Here is a 14,695-nt window from a genome sequence, read left to right as displayed (position 1 = left end):
TTTGCATTTATATATGCAAAAATATTCTTCTTCCCCCTTCTCCCTTCTCTCTCATTCACATCTCTGTTGTCATCATTGTTTGTCATTTGCAGAAGTAATACACAGCTGTATGCATAAACATCTCCATTAAATCCAAGGGCAACAACTCCTTTCTTCCTGCCCAGCCCCAGATTTTGTTAATATAAGATAGCCTCTTCATTGCAAGGATGCTGCCCATTAAGAAAAAGAAAGATCAGCACATTTCACATTCCCCAGATGGGACTTGTCAATTTTTCAGCATGCTTGTGTACCTGGGCAAAATGATCCATTTTGATGCATTTCTTCAGCCATGGGAGATATTTTGGAGATTCTTTCACTTGCCTCCACAAAAAGGAACATTCCAAATTCTGGTTTTAATATGAACCCAAATGGTCCTCTAAAGTTACAATTTTGTGGTTCTGTTGACTTCTATTTGTGACAGTGGAACCTGTTGATCACAAAGGGAGGGATTTTCGCTATGCTTCATCATAGAATGACTCCAGGGAGATTTAATATGGGGCTTGCAGCTTGCTACCATTGGTAGCAAGATGCTACCATTGGTGATAGTTTTCCATTCATGCAACACGCCTCACTGCAGAGCTTCCTCTGCCTACAAGTTTCTTTTTAATAGATGGATCAGATTTCTCATGTCAAGGCTTATAATGCCAAGGACAACATCCAAGGGCCTCCAGCCTTTCTAGCAAGTGTGAATGAAGTAGCCAGAGACTTCTTAGTCATGATTTCATAGAGACCTGTTTGGGCATTTGTGACCTCAGTAAGATATCTTCCCATGTTTTCCCCAGTTTTAGCCTTGTAAACGCCTGGAGTGGCCTAAAATAACTCCTTACATTCAAGTGGATGTACTATTAACGATATCAAATGATAATTTTTAAATATTGAGCATTCACCTGAACATGTATAGGGCTAAAACTGGGGATAGGGACAGGATAACCCTATGAATTTTACCCCTGGATGTAACTTTGTTATGTGCTTTCAAGTCATTTTCTATCTATGACGACACTATCATAGAGGTTTGGGAGGCGGAGATTTGTTCACTGAGAGTTTGCCTTTGCCTTTTTTTGAGGCTGAGAGACTGTGATTCAGTAGGTTTCCATGGCCAGACAGGGATTTGAACCCTGAAAACCACTACACCAACTTAGATATTCATATACTTAACACAAAGATCTACAGATGGGTGCTGTGATTTTTCCAGGCTGTATGGCCATGTTCCAGAAGCATTCTCTCCGGATGTTTCACACACATCTACGGCAGAGGTTGTGAGGTATATTGGAAACTAGGTCAATGAGGTGGGAGAAAGAATTCTTGTCTGTTGGGCAAGTGTGAATGTTGCAATTAATCACCTTGATTAGCATTGAAAAGCCTGTTAGCTGGCCCTGATTGTTTCCAGTCTGGAATTCCCCTGTTTTCAGAGTGTTGTTCTTTGTTTATTGCTCTCAGAGGATGCCTGGCATAGATGTGGGTGAAATGTCAGGAGAGAATGCTTTTGGAATATGGCCATAGAGCCTGGAAAACTCACCGCAATCCAGTGATTCTGACCATGAAAGCCTTCAACAACACATCTGGAGATAGTTTTGTTAATTGCATCTGGATGGACATGGTTATAACATTTCTATGAGTTGGAACTCAGCCGTAGCAATGTTCATGGGGACTTTGATGAATGCATTGAGCTGAATGAAGTTACAGAGTCCCTGGAAGGTCTTTGAACACAAGATGTGAAGATTTAACTTTTGTCCAGATCTTTAGAGACATTGAGCGCATGGCATGCTCACTTCCAGCTTTAGCCTTATCTGTGTTCAGGCAAGAACTTGGAAAGGTTTAAAATAACACCTCAGTGTCTAGTGTGTGTCACCGGCTATGCAAAATTGTCAAGTTGACACTTATCAAGACTGCAAGTGAAGAAAGTCTGATCGTATCCACCAGATTTACTGGCCAATGTGATTTACCTCTGCCAAGTAAAGAGGGTTTGCTATTCCATATGTTGATAAAATATGCATTGCCATTAAGAAGAACAGTTGCATCCGTTGCTTATTTTTGGAACCTTGCAAAAGCCCTTGGCATGGTTGTATGTGTTTGATTGATACAGACACTCTGAACAGCACAACTGCCTAGATAACAAAAGGGGATGTGTAGTTATCTCCACAGGGTGGCTTTGGTGAAGCAAGGAAAAAACATCTATAGCTAACTAAGAATTATGTAGAGCCTGTGAGCTGGTCGTAGGATAGCATTTGCTATCTGTTCTCTTGGATTTTAGCTGCAATCTCCACATTAGTAAAGGTAAGAGTTTTCCCTTGCTATGAAGTCTAGTTGAGTCTGACTCTGGGGGTTGGTGCTCATCTCCATTTCTATGTCAAAGAGCCGGCGTTGTCCAAGATCATGTGGCCGGCATGACTGCATGGAGTACCATTATCTTCCTGCTGAAGTGGTACCTATTGATCTACTCACATTTGCATGTTGGCAGAAGCTGAGGCTAACAAAGGGAGCTCACCCAGTCCTGTGGATTCGAACTGCCAATCTTCCAGTCAGCAAGATCTGCAGCTTAGCAGTTTAACCCGCTGCATCACCCCCTAAATCCCCATATTAACTGGAGGGAAAACTGATTTCCCCATTAACAGCACACTGTACTGAGTAATCCCTATTGTAATACTATGTATTTTGAGATATTTTAGTCTTGGATCAGCAGTTAAAATTCATTAAATTTACAAAATATTTGCTTCAAGTGTAGATGAAAATTGTCAGAACTGATCTATTAATATAGGTCAACACAGCTGTCTGCATTTTGATGTTATAACTACAGAAACACATGCAGTTAAAAATACACTACTGTACCACTTCATAGAAAACATTGATTAAAAAAAAATCTGGATACATACAGTAAGGCAACTGTGGAGCTGAATAGGACAGTGCTTCGATATCTTTTGTCCCAGAGTGCTCTGGGATTGTAATCCAGAATGGTATCTTTTCCAAACTCTGGGTCAAAGTCAATGGAAGATCCATAGTTTAGACTAGAAATGGTCCTAGTAAAGGTCAAGGTTTCCCCTGACATTAAGTCCAGTTGTGTCCGACTCTGTGGGTTAGTGCTCATCTCTATTTCTAAGTCGAAGAGTTGTCTTTAGACACCTCCTAGGTCATGTGGCTGGCATGACTGCATGGAATGCCATTACTTTCCCACAGAAGCGGTACGTATTGATCTACTCACATTTGCACGTTTTTGAACTGCTAGGTTGGCAGAAGGTGGAGCTAACAGCGGGAGCTCACTCCGTTCCCCGGATTGGAACGACCAACCTTTCAGTCAACAAGTTCAGCAGCTCACCGGTTTAACCCACTGCGCCATCGGGGGCTCCAGAAATGGTCCTATAACAGCACATTTAATAGTCTTTAAAATAACACAAGGCAAATAACTATTTCGATTGATAGCAAGAGTCTATAGTTATCTTCCATTAGCATCTAGTAAGTGCTAAGCATCTAAAAGTGAGTTTTGCCTTTAACAAATCAACGCCAAACTGTTTAAATGACAAGGCTGGCAATGTCAAAATAAATATTAGTTTCACTCTCCCAGAGTGGCAGAAGAAATATTTGGTTTTCAATAAGTGGGCATTTTCATTCTTTCCCCCAAGCAAGGATACACCTCCTAAGAAAAACACGTATAATCACCTAATTCTATGGCAGATGTTTTACATCACAGTGTGAGGTCACTCCTCACCCCATATTTGGCCAGGAGACAATTCAGTTTTGCTACCAATTTAATTCTGTTCTGTCTTGCCAAGTTAATTGCTACCATTATCCGCACTGCAAGACACGCGCTGGCAGCGGTGCCAACTAAACCATCTCACTCATTTGGGGGCTGTGCCATGAAAGATGCCAAATCCATCCTCGAGCCTAGTTATACAAGATATGGTCCAAACATTTTACACCGGCTGCATAAAAATAATGAGGACAGACTTGCTGTTTGAGTTTGCTCACTAACCCTTCATTAAATGGAATCCACTCATTGCATGACAAATCATGCTCTCCTATGGTATAGTATTTCTTTCTTTGTAAAATAGATTTCCCTGGAGTAGAAAACTGAGTAGATTCAAGGCAACAGATCCTACAGATAGTACAGAAGAAGAAAGAGAAAGGAGGGAAAGGGAAAGATAGACAATAGACATGTCCAAAAAATCGTTTTGAATCGTATATCGGATTTATTTCGGATTGTTCTTGCTTTTTGATACACATTCCGAGACATTGTCTCACAGTGCAACCAGCAATGTAATTTCTAATTGAAGGCATTGGGTTGAGGCTTGTGGGATTATATAGCCAGAGACACCATTGATTTCTAGTGTCCTTCTTGCTTACAAATATAGCAAGGGAATGTCTAGTTTTCAAAGTATCTTTGCACAACTTGCAAGGGCATTGCAAATTTGATGAGGATAGCTCAAGAAATGAGCGCAGGAGAGCCTTGTAAAAGTCCCCCCCCCCCGGGTTCCTTTTTTTTTTTGGCGATTGCGCATGCGCGTCTGCCATTTTAGAAACATTTAAAATCATTACGAATTTTCAGAAATATCCGAAATTTTTGGGTGAAAAAATTGGAAATACTTTCTATATCGAAGCGCCAGCGCCCCCTACTTTAGAAACGAGAACTGAAACTTTTTTTCATCGATCGGACATGCCTAATAGACAATGTTGGAGAGCAAAGCAACTCGTGCCAGTCTCACTTGGGCCAAATCTTGAATTCCATGTTCAGGAAAAATCCACAACCTCCCTGAAAGTTGTTACTAAGAACCATATGTTTCTGAACAGCAAATTGTGGATCTTTCCAAATGTGCTGAGTTTTGCATATACAAAACTTTACAAAATTTTATGTCATAATAATCCAGTTTCCACAGTGGATAGCTGCTTATTTGACCTATGGAACAGCTTACTTAAGCAAACTATAACAATAATAATAATAATAATAATAATAATAATAATAATAATAATATAACTTAATTTTTGTACCCTGTCTCCATATCCCCAGGGGACTCGGAGCAGCTTACATGGGGACGAGCCCGGTCAATATCATAAAATATAATCACATTAAAATACATACATAGTATCATAAAGGAGAATAAAACAACAATTATAGCAACATAGCAGTTGTGATAGAATAAAAACAATCTCGAACCAACAATCAATGAGCCTGTGATAAAGTCCATTTCTAGGCACGGATGGGCGGGCTGGCGCAACTCACCTTTGAAAATAGGGCTAATGGAAAAAGTGCGTAAGTTCGATGAGTAGGGGTGAGCAATATAAGATGGGGAATAATATCTTTGGATAGAGGGCAATAGTAAAGTGTAAGGACAGATTTCAAGTTCTAATCGGGGCCAGGTTATTTAGGGGACTGTTTAGTCATAGTTACCCAAGGGCCAATCAAACTTTGGTATAGGAATGTGAGGCTTTAATATGGCCGTTATATGGCCGCTTCTTAAAAACTTAAAGCAGTAAGAAGGGTAAACTATTTTTTCCAAATGTTAAATTAAAATATTTTTCCAGTAAGAAGGGCAAGGGCCAACAAAAATGAATTGGTGGGCTGCATGTGGCCCGCAGCCCGTGGGTTGGACCACATTGCTCTACGCAAAACTACTGTGCAACATGCTAGCCGTCAATTTGTACACATCCGTGCCATCGTTTAACCCGGGCATCAAAATCATTTTGGAAAAATTCAGGGTTTTGCTTCGTGACCCATCATTTTAAAGCTGTTTTAACATCATTCAAGTCCTTGAATCTGAAACCGTTTAGGTTGTCTTTCAGAGGTCCAAAAAGACAACGTACGTGATTTCAGATTCAAGGACTTGAATGACATCAAAACAGCTTTAAAATCATGGATCACGAAGCAAAACCCTGAATTTTTCCAAAAAGGTTTTGATGCCTAGGTTACATGATGGCATGAATTTGTACAAACTGATGGTGACTATGTTGAATGGTAGTTTTGTGTAAGGATAGTTCAGGCTATGATCTGTAGCAGCTTCTGCTGTTATATGTTCATTCATAATGTTTTTATGACATGGGAGACAAAACTTTTTGACCCACCCTCATATAAACAGGCAGATGTACCTAGCTCAATTTGAAAAAAGACATCCTGGATCCCAATAGAATTTACTGTACTGCTGCTAATAGAATTTAAATTTGACTGCCCTTTGTCCCAGGTCTCACATGGCCCAGAAGAGGAGTGGCCTCTGCCTGCATTGAAATCCCTCCTCCAAACTGACTGCAATTCAACATCTAATAAAAATATAGATCTGTGAATGCTATTTTTGGTCTTCTGTAAGACTTTAGTATCTTTTCCCAGTGAAGCTTCAATTGCTTGCATGATGTATTTTGCATATTTTTGTTGTATTACTTTTTTGTGGATTTTGTTGTATTATGTTGCATGGCCAATATGACTACTCTTGAAATTGTTTCTTCACTGTATGATCTCCTCCTTCTCCTCTTCTTCTTCCCCTCCTCCTCTGGATGCGAAGATGTTGTTCTTCATTGCGTGGAGAGGATCCACTTCTAGGGCAAGCTCTCCTGTTCAGACTTGTCCCTCTCCAGGTAAGAATTACGATTAAACAAGAAAGAGAGAAGCAATGAGTGAACAAAGCTTAAGGCTACTATCACATACATTTGATGAAGGTGTCATAAGATCTTTTGTGGATTTTTATCATGCAGCGTGGGCCTTAATACAACCTATAGGTGTGCTGTACCTTAGGACCTACTACACTTCTGCAGTATCATGCAGAATTCTTCATTAGGCTAGTTTGTTGTTTATTCGTTCAGTCACTTCTAACTTTTCATGATCTCATGGATCAGCCCATGCCAGAGCTCCCTATCAGCCATCACCACCCCCAACTCCTTCAAGGTCAAGCTAGTCACTTCAAGGATACCATCCATCCATCTTGCCCTTGGTCGGCCCCTCTTCCTTTTTCCTTCTATTTTCCCCAGAATCATTCTCTTCTCCAAGATTTCCTGTCTTTTCATTATGTGGCCAGAGTACTTCATCTTTGCCTGTAATAGCCTTCATTAGGTTAGTGAGCTATAAAAAAGATTGGGAGTGCAGGTAGGAGATGCTAGCCATGAGTTCATGATCAAACCAAGATAGAAAATGAACGCTTGGTGAATCACTAGTTAGAGTGCAGGATTTGGACTGCATCTGATGATGCCTGTTTGAGATAAAGCTGGTTGCAACCCAGAAAACTGTCCACTATCTCAAGTGAAACATGTGGTCCTGTTATGTGATACAGCAGAAATAGAAAGAAAATTTAAGGCAAGGAATATGATTTGGATCTTTCTGGATGCTATTACGCTCTGTTCCAATCCAAAACTTTATAAGTATGTGTTACACCCGAGGCCTTAATATCACTGTACTGCATCTGAAGAAGTGGGTTTAGAGCCATAAAAGGTCCACCTAAAATAAAATCCAGTTAAATTCAAAGTTGCTGCTACAATCCTCTTCCCCCCTTCACACTTCTCCCTTCGTATGCTGTGAGAAATTAACATGGCTAACTCTTTGAAAAGAAATAACACAGTCCTTAATAAGCAAAATTACAAATTAATTTTTGCAGGGGGGGGGACCGAATTAAAGAATCCCAAAAGGATAAAATTATGTAACATATAGTACAATATCTTCTTTGGCATTTAAAAAAAAACCCTTATTTTTTCAGGAATAGATTCTGCCCCAAACATGGTATTTTCCAAAACATGTGCATGAAACCCAGAAATAAGAACCCCCCACAACCTAATTCACAAGCAAGTGATATCTCTATTATGACCAACTACTGTTCCACAATAATGGAAGTTCATATTGTTTTTATAGAACAACATAGTCACCTTCCTTTAAAACAGTAGTTCCTAACCTTTTATTTTTGACCAGGAACCACTTTGACCGGGGACGACATTGACCAAAGACCACTTTCCAACATTAGTACCAAAAGGGTTACAAATCCGGTTTTGGTCAACTTTAAATTTGGTTTGGTTAGTTGAGGTGCTGATTCAGAAAATTGTATTGGACAGACCACATCAGCTCTAGTTTCTGATACAGAACATATGTCATCCAGTAGTTGCCATCTGTTCACCCATAGAAAACCATATTTAATAATTTAGAGCTGATGTGGTCTATCCAATGCCATTTTCTGAATCAGTGCCCAAATAACCCCAGAAACAGGCTCTGGCACCAATTTTCTCCGCATGTCTTGCGGACCTTATTTTAGGTCTCGTGGTCCACCAGTGGGCCATGGCCAACAGTTTGGGAACCATTGCTTTTTTTAAAAAAAATCTACAAAGTTTTACAGAGGAGGAAAAGTTGGGCAGATCAGTAAAGATTAAGAACTCCAAAGCTCCACGCTTCAAATGCATGAAAAAGCTTGGTTATATGAAGACAGATACCTCTATTATATTTTAACTATATTTTAACCTAACCCACATAGTATTATTCATTTAAAAAAATTGTTTTAAATGGTGTATGGTTGTTCATCACCTTGAGTCTCCATGGTGGGAAAAACAGGGTATAAATAAAGCAAATAAAGTAAGCAAGCAAATAAATAAATCTCACTTGAGTCAGTTTTTCCTCTTTCCTTGATTACCCCTTACCATTAGCCTCTATTCATTAACACAGGCTCTCTGACCAGCAATTAAAATAGGGTGGCATATTATTTGGATAAGGATATTCAGACACCAAACTGGCTTTTTCTCCCACTCAATAGTATAAAATGTAATAGCTGCAAAACCCATTGTAAAGCTGCTTATTTGTAGTCATCCCAGATATCTGCAGAGATGGCTCTCAAGGAGAGCAGAGCAAAAATTCACAAATGCCAAAAAGAACTGAGGAATCTTTGGCTGGATTGACAATGCAAAGTAAGCATCCCCTGCGACTCCAGCAAGGAATGTGACATCTGTCTTTGCTCAAGCCAAGCACTTCTTTCTCCCTAGCGTTCCACAATCTTGTTTATGCAATTTGGTATTTGAGAGGGTATGGCTGTGTAAACACTTCGAACAGGAATTCTGGCAGCAGTGGTCTGCATCCCAAGTGGTGTCATACCTGCTTGTTATAGATATGGGCCTGGAATGTTTCACAGCTGACAAGAAAAAGAGCACCAGAACACCTCCTGCACTCAAAACAGTTTTGTGATTTTTTGCTATCATAACATCCTCCTGGTTGGTGAAAATGTGAGAACTGACAGGAATTTCTGACATGAGTGCTTACATGACTTAGCACTGCGATAATTCTTAGTTGGGTTAATAACACACTAACTTGTAATATTTCTTGGATGGCGTTTCTCCACCTGAGGGACAGAAGCAATCGTATTTATTCAGCCATTAATTTTGCTAGGGGTAAATAGATAGGGGATATGGTTGCTGGAACTCTGTTATTATATAAGGAAAGTGACATGTCACAATGGCTCAATTAGAATAATAATCATCATCATCATAATAATAATAATGCCTGATCCTTGCAGCCCAGGAGCAAGCCATCAGAACAAATGCAATTAAGGCCAAGATTGAAAAATCAGCTGATGACCCAAAATGCAGACTGTGCAAGGAAACCGATCATCTCTTCAGCTGCTGTAAGAAAATTGCACAGACAGACTACAAACAGAGGCACAACTATGTGGCCCAAATGATTCATTGGAACTTATGCCTCAAGTACCACCTTCCAGCAGCAAAGAACTGGTGGGATCACAAACCTGCAAAAGTATTGGAAAATGAACATGCAAAAATACTGTGGGACTTCTGAATCCAGACTGACAAAGTTCTGGAACACAACACACCAGACATCACAGTTGTGGAAAAGAAAAAGGTTTGGATCATTGATGTTGCCATCCCAGGTGACAGTCGCATTGACGAAAAACAACAGGAAAAACTCAGCCACTATCAGGACCTCAAGATTGAACTTCAAAGACTCTGGCAGAAACCAGTGCAGGTGGTCCAAAAATCTCAGCCGGCATTTGGAAACAATAGACATTGACAAAATTACAATTTGCCAACTGCAAAAGGCCACCCTGCTGGGATCTGCGTGCATCATCCAAAAATACATCACACAGTCCTAGAGAAAACATCACACAGTCCCAGAGAAAACTGCAACAACGAAGTTCTGGAAAGAGCTTTGGGAAAATAATAAGAACTACAACAAAAACGCTGGGTGGATAAAGGAGTGTGAAGGAAAATTCTCACAGAACAAAGTGGAACAGATGGAAATAACAACTGAAATGATCAGCAAATGAGCGCAAAAAGTCAAAAACTGGACATCGCCTGGTAGTGATCAACTTCATGGATTTTGGCTCAAACAGCTGATTAGTTTACATGGAAAAATGGCCCAACAATTCAATGAGATGCTGCAGAAAGGAAGTATCAGTGAATGGCTAACAACTGGAAGAACATACCTGATACAAAAGGATCCAGCAAAAGGAGCAGCACCAGGAAACTACAGGCCAATAACGTGTCTGCCCACTATGTTTAAGCTACTGACTGGCATCATAGCTGACAGAATTCAAAACTATCTTGAAGAAAAAAAAACATCTTGCCAGATGAACAGAAAGGCAACAAACGGAAAAGCAGGGGCACAAAAGACGAGTTATTAATTGACAAAATGATTCTGGAGAATTGTAAAAGCCGAAAAGCTAATCTTCACATGACGTGGATTGACTACATTTGTGTTACATTTGTGTGACACACCTACACACTGCAGTCGACACACTAACGTGTCATGATACACAGTGTGGAAAGCTGTGTTCTAGGTGCATGAGAGGAAAGATGGGGCTGGGAACAAGGCACCAAGAAGTAATGTAGGGCAATGCATGTGTCCAAGAAAAGCATTTCACAGAAACCTTCTTGAGCTGTAGCATTTCAAAATACAGAAAGGGTATGCTATTTTTATGTTTTTGAGCATAGCTCACAAGTCATGAAAATAACACTGGGAAGGACAGGCTTTGAATGTATATTTACAAAAAAACACAACACTGTTTATTTTGTTTGACGTTAGTAAAAATATTTTTAAACTTCTCTTTCTTGAATACCAGGGCAGTATACAATGGACATGACTGAAAAGAAGTCATATGATAGCAAAATAAAATAGAATAATGCAATAAGCAAAATCATTACAGGAAACAAAGTCAAGTTGTTTGGAAACACAAGTGTTACTGTGTCCATATTCAGGGGAACATTCATACTATGTAATTATAGCAGTTTGATAACACTTTACCTGCTATGGCTGGTCCAATGAAATCCTAGGATTTGTAGTTGGTGAAGTACTTAAGTTCGGGATTCTAGTCTTTGCTCTTGAACTAGAACAGGGAATTCTATCTCATTAAACATGGATATATGGCAATGATGCCATATTGCAGTCCGGATACTTCTTGTGGGCCACTCATAGCCATCTGGATCACTACAGTGGGAAAACAGTATGCTGGTGCCTTTCTTTTCTACACAATTATAGTGTTACAATTTCACTTTAACTACTAATATTCCTGGGATCATCAGTTTAGGTTTAAACTGCAAATCCAGGGTAGTATAGAATGAAAACATAGCAATTAAAGGGGAACTGTCACAGACAGAACGCCACCAAATAAGGTTCAACACAGTTTATTAAAGTTACAGAACCAAAAATGCCCGTAAGAAACAAAGGGCTAGGCAAACACTTGCCTTCGATGTGAAAAGATACAAAAAGACTTTGCTGGAACTAAAAAACGGTTCTAAAGATAAACCGAATTAAACAGGAGTTTAATCCGGGTTAAATCAAAAAATGCTTACTTCAGCCTGGCACTTTAAACAAACAAAAGTTGATAAACAAAGATTCAATGAAACACAAATAACTGGTAGCAGATTCCTCTCTGCTACTCAAAAGCTACGATTGAGTAACTAAGTTGTTACTCCTCCGTGCAACGAGCGAACTCCGGGTCCAAACACATCAATCAGGATAGCAGCGGTCAGCAGGGTCCCAATCCGGTCCAAGGTCGAAAGCCAGGTACAGACGTCTTTAGTTCACCAGTTCCACCGATAGCCACAGAAAGGATAGTCCGAGGTCGAAGTCAGTCAGTCAGTCCAGCGTCAATCCAGAGTAGGCAATTAATGTCCGTCAAAAAGACGACGGAGGTCCAAGCTATCAAGATTAAACACAGGTTGCACAACAAAAGCCCACACAGTTCCTCCCGCCGTCTATGCCCAGTGTCCTTGGTAACTTACGTATTCAGCAAACGAATCACACCCGTCTTCAGGAATTTCCCCAACAAGAGCCCAAGCGTTCGTCCAGATTACCTTGCCCAACGCAATTAGCCATTGATTCTAAACCCCATTTTATGCCAGTTCATAACTCCTCATCACTATCAGCTGCTATCCTAATTCCAGGTGCCTCATCATCATCATCCTCATCAGAGCTAAAACACCTTCGACTACGCCCCACAGCATCCCCAGCTGTGGATCCCGTTCCATCCCTCCAGCCCGTCCACGGGTCTGATCCTGCAACCCGCCAGTCGCCTCCCATGCTATCATTGCTGGTGACACCCAAATCCTCCCTCACACGAGTCCATTCCATGTCATCCTCCTCTGAGCTAACCATCTCTTCCTCCATTCTCTCGGTAAAACCCTCAAAGGAGTCTTCGTCTGTTGGTTCTGCAAATAAGTCTCGGAGCCGTTTCCTTTCGCGCTCCTCAAGAGAGTCTGACTCTCGAGGAGTCTTACGACCTCGTCTCCCAGTATCGGAGCCATAAGGCTCAACCATAACAGGAACCATAGCAATGAAATAGTATAGTGTGAAAGAGCAGCTTCTTATAGGTAAAGATTTTCCCCGAATAATAATTAAGTCTAGTTGTGTCTGACTTGGGGTTGGCGCTCATCTCTATTTTCTAAGCTGAAGAGCCGGCATTGTCCATAGACACCTCAAAGGTCATGTGGCCAGCATAACTGCATGGGGCGCTGTTACCTTCCTGCTGGAGCGGTACTATTCATCTACTTACATTTGCATGCTTTCGACTGCTAGGTTGGAAAAAGCTGGGGCTAACAGCGGGAGCTCACCCCACTCCCTGGATTCGAACCACCGACCTTTCGGTCAGCTAGTTCAGCAGCTCAACAGTTTAACCCGCTGCACCATCAGGGTTGTTATTCTGGTCCAGAATGTCTGTTCTTGTGTTCTTTAAACATTCTACAACTTTGGAGGTATTTCATGAATCATCTTTCTCTCTCCATAATGACAGTCCACAGAACCCTAAGAACACTTTCCATTTATTTCCCAAATTGCTAGATGGCCACCATTTAGGTAGTCATTACAAAATCATGCACAATTACATAATGATCTATGGAAACTGCCAGAGGAGGGGAGAAATCAGAACTGCTCTTGAAAACAGGTTACTAAACAGCAAATCTTGGCAAGAATATGGTCATAGATATAACTTTAATCACAGTCAAAATCTTGTACCAATTCTATTCCATTCCCTCTTGCTGTCTTTCCTATAATAATGTAAAGTTATTGCAGCAATTCCCCCAAATGCATGTATTAGAGGAATGTGTCAATACAATACATTATGCAATGAAAATAACAGAGTTGGTGAGGATGTGCTGATTCTTGCACTCATGATTTGCAAGATTTGACATGTCTCCAAAGATGACTCTGTGTTAGCCGGAAGGTAAAGTTAGAATCCGAGGATTCACCCAGGAACGAGGTGGAAACCTTTGGTTTTTCCACCAAACACAAAATACCTACAAAAATTATTTATTTATTTATTCATTCATTCATTTATATCCTGCTTTTCTCCCATGGGTCAAAGCAACTTCCAAAATATACAACTAATACAAATACATCTGTACACAATACAAAATCAGTTGAACATCATATCCCAACATAAAAAACCCAATTTAACATATAATAATAATAATAATAATAATAATAATAATAATAATAATAATAATAATAATAAACTGGTGGGATCACAAACCTGCAAAAGTATTGGAAAATGAGCATGCAAAGATACTGTGGGACGTCCGAATCCAGACTGACAAAGTTCTGGAACACAACACACCAGACATCACAGTTGTGGAAAATAAAAAGGTTTGGATCATTGATGTTGCCATCCCAGGTGACAGTCGCAACAGGAAAAACTCAGCCGCTATCAGGACCTCAAGATTGAACTGCAAAGACTCTGGCAGAAACCAGTACAGGTGGTCCTGGTGGTGATCGGCACATTGGGTGCCGTGCCAAAAGATCTCAGCCGGCATTTGGAAACAATAGACATTAACAAAATCTTGATCTGCCAACTGCAAAAGGCCACCCTACTGAGATCTGCACGCATCATCCGAAAATACATCACACAGTCCTAGACACTTTCTACAACTGTGATGTCTGGTGTGTTGTGTTCCAGAACTTTGTCAGTCTGGATTCGGAAGTCCCACAGTATCTTTGCGTGATCATTCTCCAATACTTTTGCAGGTTTCTGATCCCACCAGTTCTTTACTGCTGGGAGGTGGTACCTGAGGCATAAGTTCCAATGAATCATTTGGTTCACATAGTTGTGTCTCTGTTTGTAGTCTGTCTGTGTGATTTTCTTACAGCAGTTGAGGATATGCTCAATGGTTTACTTGGTTTCCTTGCACAGTCTGCATTTTGGGTCATCAGCTGATTTTTCTATCTTGGCCTTAATTGCCTTTGTTCTGATGGCTTGCTCCTGGGCTGCAA

General features: G+C 40.4%; 1 long non-coding RNA gene across 1 annotated transcript in view; it reads left to right on the top strand.

The window, feature by feature from the left end:
- The first annotated feature begins 573 nt into the window (after positions 1–573).
- The window catches only part of LOC134299996 (uncharacterized), a 37,882-nt gene continuing 23,760 nt past the window's right edge, over positions 574–14,695 (top strand). Inside the window, exons 1-2 of the long non-coding RNA XR_010007261.1 lie at positions 574–2,313; positions 6,519–6,591. This is a non-coding gene — a long non-coding RNA (uncharacterized LOC134299996). The remainder of the gene's footprint in view (positions 2,314–6,518; positions 6,592–14,695) is intronic.

This window comes from Anolis carolinensis, chromosome 6, assembly GCF_035594765.1.
Source record: "Anolis carolinensis isolate JA03-04 chromosome 6, rAnoCar3.1.pri, whole genome shotgun sequence".
NCBI classification, from domain to species: Eukaryota; Metazoa; Chordata; class Lepidosauria; order Squamata; family Dactyloidae; genus Anolis; species Anolis carolinensis.
This window is presented reverse-complemented; position numbering and strand designations above follow the sequence as displayed.